The 12,244-nt window shown below is 36.5% G+C and overlaps 1 protein-coding gene across 9 annotated transcripts in view; it reads right to left on the reverse strand.

Moving 5' to 3' along the window:
* Nucleotides 1-12,244, reverse strand: part of LOC122315536 — a 109,424-nt gene that overhangs the window by 38,675 nt on the left and 58,505 nt on the right. The window contains exons 1-3 of one of the 9 annotated variants that reach the window (XM_043131503.1): nucleotides 1,134-1,509; nucleotides 951-1,060; nucleotides 729-842 (exon numbers count right to left, since the gene is read on the reverse strand). The exons of 5 other annotated variants lie outside the window; for them this stretch is intronic. The gene's annotated coding sequence lies outside the window, so the exon portion shown is untranslated. Of the gene's footprint in view, nucleotides 1-728; nucleotides 843-950; nucleotides 1,514-12,244 lie in introns of those variants that run through there. 3 more of the 9 variants (XM_043131504.1, XM_043131502.1, XM_043131500.1) reach the window with 3 other exon arrangements.

Raw genomic sequence — 12,244 nt, forward strand, 5'->3', positions numbered from 1 at the left:
AATTCTATAACCCGAATGGTAGCTCAATAAGAGCCAAAATCCACTCCTTTAACCAATTACAATTAATCTCTCCAAACATAAATTTCCGACTACCAAAGACATGCACTACCAAGTTCTCTGTTTCATTTCAGCACAACCATAGAAAATGACCCAACATAATCCTTCTCCCTCTATTGGGTACCCTTGCGACCAACCTCAACTTAACAGTAACAAAACCAACAGCACATTCAACTCCACTACACCCTCCAAGAATAGTCTATTTTAGGTGTGAGATCAGATAAAAATAGTTTAAGAAATGCTTTGGGTCCGGAATTCGAGACCAAAGTGTGTCCCGAATGATAATTTTTTTTTAATACTTAGTGATTAAATATGTATTTTTTAGTGATTATGTGAATTTTTTTATTTTTTAAAAAGTATTTAAGAATATAAAAAAATGAATTAAAGAAAAAAAAACTAGCTTATTTAGTGGATTCTCGGGCTACATCCTGATGTAACATGACCCAAATAGTTTTAGGTAAAAGTTGAAAATTTATTAAAATATTATTTTTTAATATTATTATTGTTTTAAGATTTGAAATATTTGAATTGTTTATTATATTTTTTTTTGTAAGAATTTAAAAAAATTATAATAATAAAAAGAGATAAAACAAAACATTTTCACTAACCATTAATTAACAAACCTCAAACTAACCACAGTTGAAATGACAAGTAGACGGTAAATGGGATACCTCACCAGGCTTGAAGCGGTGTTCGACTGGACTCGACGATGAAAACTCACGAATTGAATGGTGCCGTGTTCCTGGACTTGTGGTGCTGCAGCCTCCACTGGTTGCGGTGGCAGGCTTACCAAGGAGAGAGAGAGAGAGAGAGTTATTGAGAAAGACAGCTGAAACTGTATGCACAAAGAGAGAGGGAGACAGAGAAAGAGAGATGAGGATTGAGAGACTTACCGACGGTTTCGTACGAAGTCGTCAGTGGCGGAGGAGATGGGCGTCGTGGAGGGGTCACGCAGGCTCCGATGGCCTTCGTTGGTCGCCGCGGTCAGCCTAATACCGAGACACTGTGAGACGCCGACAGAGTTAGAGCGAGAGAGAGAGAGAAACGGCAAGAGAACGAGATGGAGATGTAGTAACTTGCAGGTGTCGGAAACCGAGAGTGGAATCGTTGGACGTTCCACGATGAGCGAAGGTGCAGAGTAGAGAAAGAGAAGGAGAAGGAGAGTGTCGAACTAGGGAAACAGAGGCTTGGTGCAGCGGAGCTTCACGATGTCGGTGATCGAAACCGTAGATAGCGGCGCAGCATGAATCGACACGGGCGGCGTGGAGCTGGGAACGGCGGTGAGCGGAAATCACAAAGAAGCGAGGGAAACGGGCAGAGAGAGAGAGAGGCATGGGGGTGTCTGGCAGTCTGCGCTGGTGGAGAGAAGAGGGACAGATGTTGGGCCGTGGCTGAGGAAGAGACTCGAGTGAGGGTTGTCCACTCAATAAAATTAAGATTTGGCTAAAATTTAGCTAAGTTGTACAATAAATTATTATAATGGACTCAATAAATAAATAATAATTATAGCATAAGGTTATTTGGTCAGTTCAAGAAGTTGGCTAGATATTATTTTTAGACTAAAAGAAATTTTTGGATTTGAGTTTCTAGATGTGCTTTAAAGATTGCAAAAGAAATAAATGTTTCGTTGAGATTACTGAGACCCATGTAGAGCTAACTTATTTCATTTCATTGCTTTTATTTCGATTTTTGTATACATTATAAAGAAAATCTAACAACCGAAAAATCAACCCAAACCACCCGCCTAAATGTAAATGATGTGCAACTCTGTTTTCTGTTAAATTAATTTCTTAGTAGTGCTTCATAAACAAAACAAAAAAGAATAAATAATTTTGGTTGATAATGTTTAATAGAATTAAAATAATGAAAAGTTCAAAATTAATATTTTAATAAAATAATGATAGATTTGTTGAGTCTATTATTTAGTGTTGTGAAAAATAGTTAGCTTAAATTTGTAAAAGAGAATTTTTTAATCAAATTTTAACTAAAGTTTATTGAAACCACTACTAATACTCTAAACCTCAAATGACATCATCTTTTTGTTTTTTCTATTTTTTTGGTCTAGACGAGCTGAGTTAAACATTTGGGCTTAGATTATTACAGGTATCAAAATCTTATTTAAAATCAACAACCCTATATAAATTATACGATTTCAATTTTAACTGTCTGGGTTTTAATGTGAGACACAATTCAAGAACAACTAGCTGAGAAGTGAGAATAAGACAAACCTAGCTAGCACACCATACACAATGCTCTAAAAAGAAAGAACGAACTAAACAACCTGTAGTTGCCCCTGAGTCGAACTACAGAAGCAGCATCGAGTAGATGTGATCTTTGCAATCTGTCTTTCTTTTCCTCTTATTACGCAAAAAATCAATATGGGCCTTTCTAATTTATCAATTTTTTTTTATGTAAATGGTGAGTGTTTGTGTTTGGTCAGAAGGTTCATTTATTAAACTTAAAATTTCTTTTCAAGAAAAAGAAAAGAAAAAATGTAAACAGAAAATCTTATAATTTCATATATTTGAATTTAAGTTCAAGTTTAATCAAAAGAAGCTCTATGATCGGTTGACATGTAGTTCTAGCAGCATGTCATCCTTTTGTAGTAACCAATGAGAGAAGTCGGTGATATGATCATCACGAGTGATATATATATATGTCTTTCGTAACGATACAACACAATGGAAATAAGAGAATAATTAAATAATTAAATGTACTAAATATAAGAGGAATAATAAAAGAAAATTGTAAAATAACTACATGTGATATGTACGTCTTGCAAAATGATATAATATACTCAAGATAAGTGAAAAAGTAAAACAACTGACAAGATTGAAAAGAAGAGTGATATCATTAAAAAAAAGAGTAATGCTACATATAGTTATTTTTGTGCATTCCTTGCGCACTCCACTAATATGATTGGCTGGATTAATTTTTTTTTTTAATACACAACCAATCATATCACTGGAGTGCACAAAAGAGTCCGTAAAAATGACTGCACATAAAATTTTTATTAAAAACAATGAATTGCATATCCTTATTACAGATGTAAGTATCTCGTTAAGACAAAGTTTTTCTCCAATCCGTCTATTAAAATAGGAAAAGTCTTTTTGCAGGCATGATGCAGACCGAATCGCGCACCATTGCTGACGTGGAGTAAATGAAACGGTGCGTTTCGTCTAAGCGGAAAGCACTTTCCTCTTCCTTGTTCAACCATACGTTTTCCTTCCTTTTCAATTCTTCCCTCTTTTTTCGTTGTGATGCTCGAAACTCCTCAGACTGAAAATGGCAGCCCCATCAGTCACCCCCCACACTCACTATCGCTGAAGCTGATGCTCGAAGAGGAAATCCCCGTCTGTTGTGTTTTCTCTCTATCTATCTCCTGCTTTTGGTTATTCGATCTATTATCTATTTTCCTTACAGATATCTTTTCCTATTCGATTTCATTAGTCTCTCTCAGGTTTGTGCGAAAAGGGTTGAAGGGAAAGTTGGGAGCGTTGCAGGGTAGAGAATCAGAGAGAAAGAGATGGCGTCGCCCCTGGGGAATTTTTGGGCCAGTTCAAAGGCAGCAAGGTAGACAGCAACAACAACAATAAGGTGGGTTTTCTCAGATGATTACGGGTGTCATAAGGATGGCTGTCTTTTGGTACTTTGCTTCTAAATTCTTCTCTCCCAAAACCCCATCCGAGCCTTCCCAACTCATCTCCAATTTCTTTCACAAGGCCGAGCCCCTAGTAATACTCTACTCATGTCATAAGGATTGCTGACGCTCGAGAACATACATGAGTGTGTTTGTGAATCCATGTTTAGCCTATTAAATATACTGGGGTTGTATTTAAGCAATTTGTTTTCTTAATCCACTATTGTTTGTCAAAATTTCAAAATTGAACCTGCAGTTTAGTTACACATTCTGTGTTGCAAGTTTTTAATTACCACATATTCTGTAATTGAAGTTGAGTAAATCTATTGTAGTGTTTTTGCTTCTCAATTTGAGCAATTAACATTACTGGTTCTGTCAATTTGAGCAATTACCACTATTTAATTACCCCCCCCCCACAAAAAAAAAAAAAAAAAAAAAAAAAACAACCACCCCACATTGTTTTTGTTTTTTTGGCTGCCATTGATGTTGGAGAATTAATTTCTGATATGTCTTCAAGTTTTTAATACTGTGCATTGCAGTTGTTTTGCTACAGAGATTCTGGAGGGATTTGATGTGCAGAGAACAAGTAATTCTACTCATTATGGCTTCAACACTCTGTTTTGACTAGGAGGGTGACTGAAGTGCACAAGAGGAGGTGCTTAGCAGGTAGAGGAAAGATGTGATCAATTCAGTTGCTTGTAAGAATATATTCAACTTAGTCTGGGGCAAATGAGTGTTTTAATCCCCTTGAACTAACAAGGCTTCATGGTTCCTGAAGCTTGTATTTCATGAAGCAAAAGCAATCTGCTTTAAACTTTGAGGAGATTTCACAATAGGGCACTGTAAATAAGAGATAAGAGTGTGGAGGATTTGTTGAAGAGCTTTCTTATGTTGAGCTGTGTTCTGTTTAATTGTTAGGACTTGGACGCTATTTCACATTCTCGATTGAAATGTTCAAAAAAGATATGCCAATCAATCTTATTTTCCAAGTTTGTTGTTATAATTAATGTCACTTTTATTACAGCTTGAAGGCATACTTAATCTTTAACCATCATTTGAAAAAAAATTAGGAACCTCTATACCATCAGGATGATGGGCAAGATTCTCAAACCAATGAGGCTTGCATATTTGTCTCTAGATAAAGTGGAGGTAAATAAAAAAATGTCAGAAAAGTTAAAGACATCGCCGTTAAAAATTTGAGAAATACTCGGTTTATAGCAGAGTTTTGTTGCTATAAAAGAACAAGCCAAATGTTGCACTTATGGCTTTTGCTATGCCTAGTTACAAAAAGGCGCTATAAAGAAAAAGAAACATTATATTTGCTCAAAAGCCAAAGATTTATTACAGAAGTAAATGTAAAAAAGAGATGCTCCAAAGATCATTTGGTGAGGCGGTAATTCATCTCTCTGTGATCCCAAATCTTTCACGAGGAACCTTAAGCTTTAATGATGCGAAATCTATCCTCAACTTTCGTTGTATCTGAATTTACAAACTGCAAAAGTGAAGGAAATGAGTGAGACAAGTACTGGTATGCGTGCATGAAGGTAGATTCTTACAGCTAGAAGTGCACGATACTGACCACTAAGTTTAACTCTTTTTTTGTTGCATGACCTTTAAAATAACCAAACTGGGAAATCCTTGATAGACTCCAGCTTTCCACCTGATTCAATGTACATGACGAAATTCACATGACAAATATATGCATCATTGTATATGCGTGTGTTTTGAGAGGACGGGGAGGAGTGGGGGACAGAGTCTGAGAATTACTTACATCATTTGGGAACTTGTCCAAGGAAAAGCCAGCCATACCAATAACTGCATGCAGTGGGGCACTATAATTGCTGTGATCATATGTATCAATCCTATTTCCATCCCTTTTAGGCATGGCCATGCATTTATTTTGGAAAACTGAGCAGGTTCTCTCATAATTATGAACATGGCCAAAGAGAACCAGATTGACCTGTTTAAAAGCAACCAAAAGTGGCCAAGTTCATACTTTGTAAAGCTAGAGAAGAATATATTTCGTATCGAAGATGGGATAACCAGTTAGTTAAGAAGCAACTTACTTTGTTTTGTAACAGTAATGGTTCTACCTTCTCGATAAATTCTGGATCGACGCTGAGTAGACTGTTTGAGGAAGAATACATGGGTCTATGCCTGCAAATTATGAATCTTACAGTTTATTGTAATTTCGGAAATTTGGAGCATATGCATATAAACATAGATATTATGTACATACATATTAACAAGATCTGAAAATAGATTAATGGTATATACATATTTCAAGTAAACAAATTTGGAGCATATGCATATAAACATAGATATTATGTACATACATATTAACAAGATCTGAAAACAGATTAATGGTATATAGATATTTCAAGTAAAGAATGCAATAGCTAGAGTATAAACTATATATATTAAAAAAGCACATGCACGCACAGAACATGCAGGACAACCATAATCTATTAATCTGAAGAAACTCAGAACTCATAATATGTGTAAGATTCAGTACTTTCATCACTTATTCACAAAGTTTCTTGTAATATATAAAGTTATGCTATATACTATATAATAAGCCTTTGCATGTATACCCCAACTCATGGTAAGGTAGGCACATTGAGTGTCCTCTTTTTCGTAACATTCATGACAGGAAGGCTCGGTTGGTGGCTTTAACTAGAAAATGCTGGAGTCGTATCATGGAAACAACCCAACTTCCGCTTGAAAATCATATCTCTTGTACCATATCATGTACTTCTTTTAGGGGTTCCTTTTCCCATTCGTATTTCAGGCTGAGAAAAGGTTTTTTTGGTTCCTATGGTTAGTTTCTCTCTCTCTCTGGAGACCAATCTCAGCTCCTAAATCATTAGCTCCTTTCCTTCTGGCTCCTAGCGATTTGAATCTTTCTGATTGTCTCAAATCTCAAACTACAAATGGCAGGGCTGGATTACTACTAGTTGCAGGCTCACTCCCAAACGTATCCAGTTCGATTTACCTTAATTCATCAGAATTAAGTGTAGCTTTAATACCCCCACCCCCGCATGACACAATAAAATTGAAAGGCCATGAAAATATCTAAACCAGAAAAGTGAAACATTGAAGATACATGTGTTTAACTTACCGCTGGCGGATCCATTAGAGAGGCAGAGAGGGGCAGAGCGACGATTGTGAGATAGAGGCTTATCCATATGGAGATGGAGACGCCGTGAAGGGGGCAGTGTGAATCTGGGATCTAGAGAACGATAGACAACTTGTTGACAGAGGCTTGTGAGAAAGGGAGACCGACGGAAACGACCATGAGAGGCTTGCGAGAAAGGGGGACCGATGGAAACGACCATGAGAGGCTTGCTTAGGAGGTGGGTCGTGGAGGAGATCGGCCAATCGGCAGCGTAGATTAAAATGGCGAAAATAGGCTGGGGTTTCGGGAATGGTCTGCAGAGCTGCTCGCAGAGGCTACAGCGGACGGACAGGAGAGACAAATCTTCTGAAGCACGTTTCGTGTTTTCCCTCCTTACACTGTTTTGATTTTTTTTTTTTACTTACCACGTCATCAATGGTCCACATTTTCGTCCGCGGTATGCTTGCATATAGAAGAACTCATTAAAATAACATCATAATTAGGGGTGGCAATTTCTGTTTACCGCTCATATTCATGTTGTGTCAAGTTATGAGTATTAAATTATATATATCAAATCAAATTCAACCAGTTTAATTAAAAGGACTACATTCAAATACAATTCATTTAAATAGAATAATGTTATATTCAGTCGTTGAATGTATTAGCGTTACATTCATCATCCTAAAAAGAGTGGGGTTAAGTATTAAAAAATTAGTTTTTTTTTTTTTCATATCGATCCTTATTTACTCAACTTTTTTAAAAAAAATTGTGCGGTGCTTGTGCATTTCACGATTACAAATATCATTTCTCATTTAAATAACAAGTGACATGACACGACTCACTTAACTCATTTAATAATTAATTTTTATTGAGTTAACCTATACATGACCTATTCAATCATTTTCAACCCATTTAACCAGTTTCATATAAATAGGTTGAATTGACCTATATATATATATATTTCTTTAACCCAATTAACATAATTTCATAAAAATATAAGGATAACTATATAAATTATTCATAATTATAATTGAATTTATGATTAAATATTTTATTATCAATATCCAAATCAATAATATATAACAAAATTAATGTTTTCATAAAATAAAATTACATATTAACAAAAAAAAAAAAGCTTAATAGTTTGAGATATTAAGTAGATATCACATTACAACAATTAAAAAAATGCATATAAACTAAGTATTTATAAAATTTGAAAATAGAATTCATTCATGTTATACGGATTGATTGCAAGTTTTTCAGGTTGAACCGTAATTAACCCGTTTATTAATTGTGTCTTATTGAATCAATTCATTTTGATCTAAACTCATTAATGTAAAATTTAAAATTGCTTAATTTACATTGAATTCACGGACTATATAATATATTGCCACACATATATCCATTAAGCATGCACCTGACAAGCACCTACATGCTTTTTTAAAAGTCCAAGTTCAAAAACAGCCATGTGTATCTTAAAATAACAAAACCGACCACACTATGAAATGATTATTCCATAATAACAAATATTTTGCTACTGTATTACACATGTCAAACGTACCTGAGAAAAGCTCAAGCAAATTGGCCTACGATTATGCAAGGTTGATCCCATTACTTCCCCGCATGGTAGAAGGAGAAAAATGTCCCCAAACTTCAAAAGCGTTGACGCCCTTTGCATGCGTACTTACGATTAAAATATTTGGTTATAGTTTAAATTTAACTCTACTACATTAATTCTTCATTTTCTCTAGTAATTTTTTTTCCCCATTAAAACATTATTCTTTATCTTTTCTCTCTTCTTTTTTTATTCTTTATTTATTATTTCTTAATTATTCCTTAACTATTCCTTACTAATTTATTGGATAATTGTTGACTCGGGAAATAATAAATATATATATTTTTTATTTTTTTTATTTTTAAAAAATGAGGTTAGCACCTTCATCATGTTTTATTGAAAGAAAACCTCACTTATGGTTGAGGAAACCTTATACATCATAGCAATACCAAGCAAATAAGACTAACATGTCAAGCAACGTGTAAAAACAAACCAGACGAACCAAAATAAAATATCAACAGAACCCAAACTATCGACGTAAGCGCGGCAAGCCCAATTTATCCAAGCATAGCATGCCTATTAATTGCCTAGGAAGCAACTCAGAAGCCTCATGTCTCCGATTCAAGCCTTCCGCACCATATCTTGCAAGAAAATCAGTAGGCAAATTCCCCTCTCTAAATTGATGTGAAATGGAAAATTGCAGATCAGAAAGGGACTGAACTACTAAAGCTGATATGTTTAGAGAAAAAGAGCGCAGATTTTTTTCTTACTAATCAACTATCCTGACCATTTCTCATAAATCTCCAAAGTGCGAATAAGCCGCCTTATGCATCTCTTCTCCCATTAACAAAAACTAAAAGGTCATTGGGATAGAGCAAGTGGGAGATTAAAGGTGCCCCTGTTGGATGAGAGAAACTCCTTATCCTACCCTCATCAAAATTCCGCTGAAAAAGCCGAGATAAAACCTCCTCCTTGAGAGTGAACAAGTAAGGTGACAGAAGATTTCCTTGACGAAGACCCCGCATAGACTTAAAGAAACCCTTGTATGCCCCATTCATCATAATGGAAAACTAGGGCGATCTCACATATCCCTTCACAAGCTTACAGAATTTCTTAGAAAAACCAAAACCAGCAAGAACTTTCATAAGAAAACCCCAATCAACCATATCATAAGCAACCATATCATAAGTTTTAGACATATCAATTTTCACCATAACGTTACTACCTGCAGTTTTTTTGTGTAGATCATGAACCATTTCCTGTGCGAATGTAATATTTTTTAAAATACTATGCTGGGGAATGAACGCCTCTTGTTATTGTGAAATAAGCAACGGAAGGAACCACGTCAATCTCTGAACCAAAACCTTGGAGAAAATCTTGTAGGTCACGGAGCAAAAACTAATAGGTCAGAATTTGTCAAAGCTTTTTGGTTCTTGCACCTTCATAATTAAAACAATATACAAAGAAATATAGAAATGTGGTAAAACAGTCCCTTGGAAAAAAATCCTAGACTGCTTCCACCAAATCATCCTTAATAATTTCTGAGCAACTTAAGAAGAATCCCGAACCAAAATCATCCTGGTCCGGACTACTTTGAATCGAAATTGACATCAAAGCACTCCTAACCTCCTCTACAAATGGATCTTGACAAAGAGACTGATTATCTACCTTAGAAATGACCCTATCAAGTAGAGTTGAAGTGTCCGCCTCCTCATGGTCCCTATTACCATAAAGAAACTCCTAAAAATAATTCACAGCACCAAAATGAACAGCCTCTGGAGTATCAAGCAATGACCCATATGAAAGTGTCAAAATAAATAGAATTATTCTTACGACATTGCTGAATAGCATGGCAAAAACATGAATTCTGCTCGCCTTTTGCTAGCCAGTACTTTTTCTTTGTAATTTGAGCTAACCGCACTTCTTCCCTACGTTCCCATGTTTCATGCTCAAGCTTCGTAAGCAAAAATTCAGCTTCCAACTCCGAAGAGAAACCCCCCTAAAGTTGATTTTCTAGGAACTCTAGACGCACCTCAAGCTGCTTAATGTTCAGATCCACTTGGCCAAAAACATTTCTATTCCAAGTCTTCAGTGCTTCTTTCATCTTTTTCAATTTAGAGGCTAACTTCAACAAACCTAAAACCTAGACTGGTTCTTTCCAAAACGTCTCTACACAGGACCTGAAAGAGTCATGGGAACTCCACATATTCTGATATCTAAAAGGAGAAGGACCATACTGCCAATGAACGACCAAAGGACTATGGTCAGAAGATTTTCTCACCAAGCTAACACAATGAGCTTCTGTGAAATGATTAGAAAATCCCACATTCATCACTGCTCCAACAAGCCTCGCCCAGCTTTGAGAACAACCCTCATGGCCATTACACCAAGTCATGTGACTTCCCATATATGAGAGCTCCAGCAAGCCATAATTATCAAGACAAGAATTAAACTTTTCCATGGCGGATAACATCCTAGGATTACCACCAATCCTCTCCCTGTCCCCATCATCATACAATGCCCTGCAACCTAGTACTATCATCATCCTTCTCTCACAGAACACAATCTAAATCAATTAAAGGCACTCTCGGCATAACCTCCTCAATCCTACAATCTTGTGTATCATGCTCCTGTCATGCATCTTGAAGTCTTGAACCTTCAAGATATTTATGAAAGACCATGTCCACAGACCCTGCATGGCTCTCCAAAACCCTAACCACACCTTGAAGTTGCACTGCAGCATCCTCCTATGCAAAAACTGGATGATCACTTATGATAGAATTTTGCTGAACCACACCCTTATTCCTTCCATCAACTGAGTTCACTTTAACTCTATTTGTCTCATGCATCGCTCCCTCTAAATGCCCCAACGCTTTGTGTTCCACATTCTTTCCTTTCCATACTTTTTTGACACCTTGCCGCTTAGAATCAACCCCCCGATCATGCCTACTCCCCCCAACCCTACAAACTACTGCAGTATGCCCTTGCCTATAACATTTGGAGCAGTAATAACCATGCTTTTCATACCAAACTTCTTGCCAGATAGTCTCACTATTAGACACCACGATAGGGAAACCTTGAACTGGTTCCTCTTTCAAATCAATGTCCACACACACACACACACACCCGACGCTCTCGTCTGATTCAAGGTAGCATTATCAGACCCCAGGTAACGTCTAAAATCGTGTTGTAAGAATTTGTAAACAATCTAAGTGATAAAGATGCATCAGCAGACCAGGCAAAAAAACCCATTGCAGAGCCAACGAAGATTCCTTCCTTACATCAAAGTCCTTCGTCCATCTGAATATTCTGAAAGCGCAACCCTCGGTCACTCGTCCTTCTCGAACCCATCCATGAACAAAGCCCTCTCCGAGTTCATAATAATAAGGACATGGTGCTCATCCATAAAACTAATGGTATGGATCTCCAACAAACCCCACGTCTTGAGCACAAACAGCCTTATGGCATCAATCGAAGGCCGAGATCTCGTGAACTTCAGAGCCGAGGCAAGCTGAAAATCTTCAGCCACCTTCGACATCTCACTCTCTGTGAAGACAAAACCCTTCTCACCATTAATATTAATAGGATAATGCATAGAAATCTTAAATGAAGAAACCACCCCTTTAGTAATAGCTTGAACATAAGATGACTTCCCAAAGCCACTTGCATCAGGATTAGACGTTTCCTCCGATGGAGAACTCACTAGAGGGCTGATGGCTGCCACCATGGGCGATCTTGAGACCCCTGAAAATCTAGAATAACCCAAAGAAGGAATGCAAAAATTATGGAGAGGCAATTTTTAAAAAACTCAAATATAATTTTAAATATGTTTTTATCTTGAAAATCATGATAAACTTCCTCGCAAGCATGAGGA

This window comes from Carya illinoinensis, chromosome 7 (genome assembly GCF_018687715.1).
Source record: "Carya illinoinensis cultivar Pawnee chromosome 7, C.illinoinensisPawnee_v1, whole genome shotgun sequence".
Classification (NCBI taxonomy): Eukaryota; Viridiplantae; Streptophyta; class Magnoliopsida; order Fagales; family Juglandaceae; genus Carya; species Carya illinoinensis.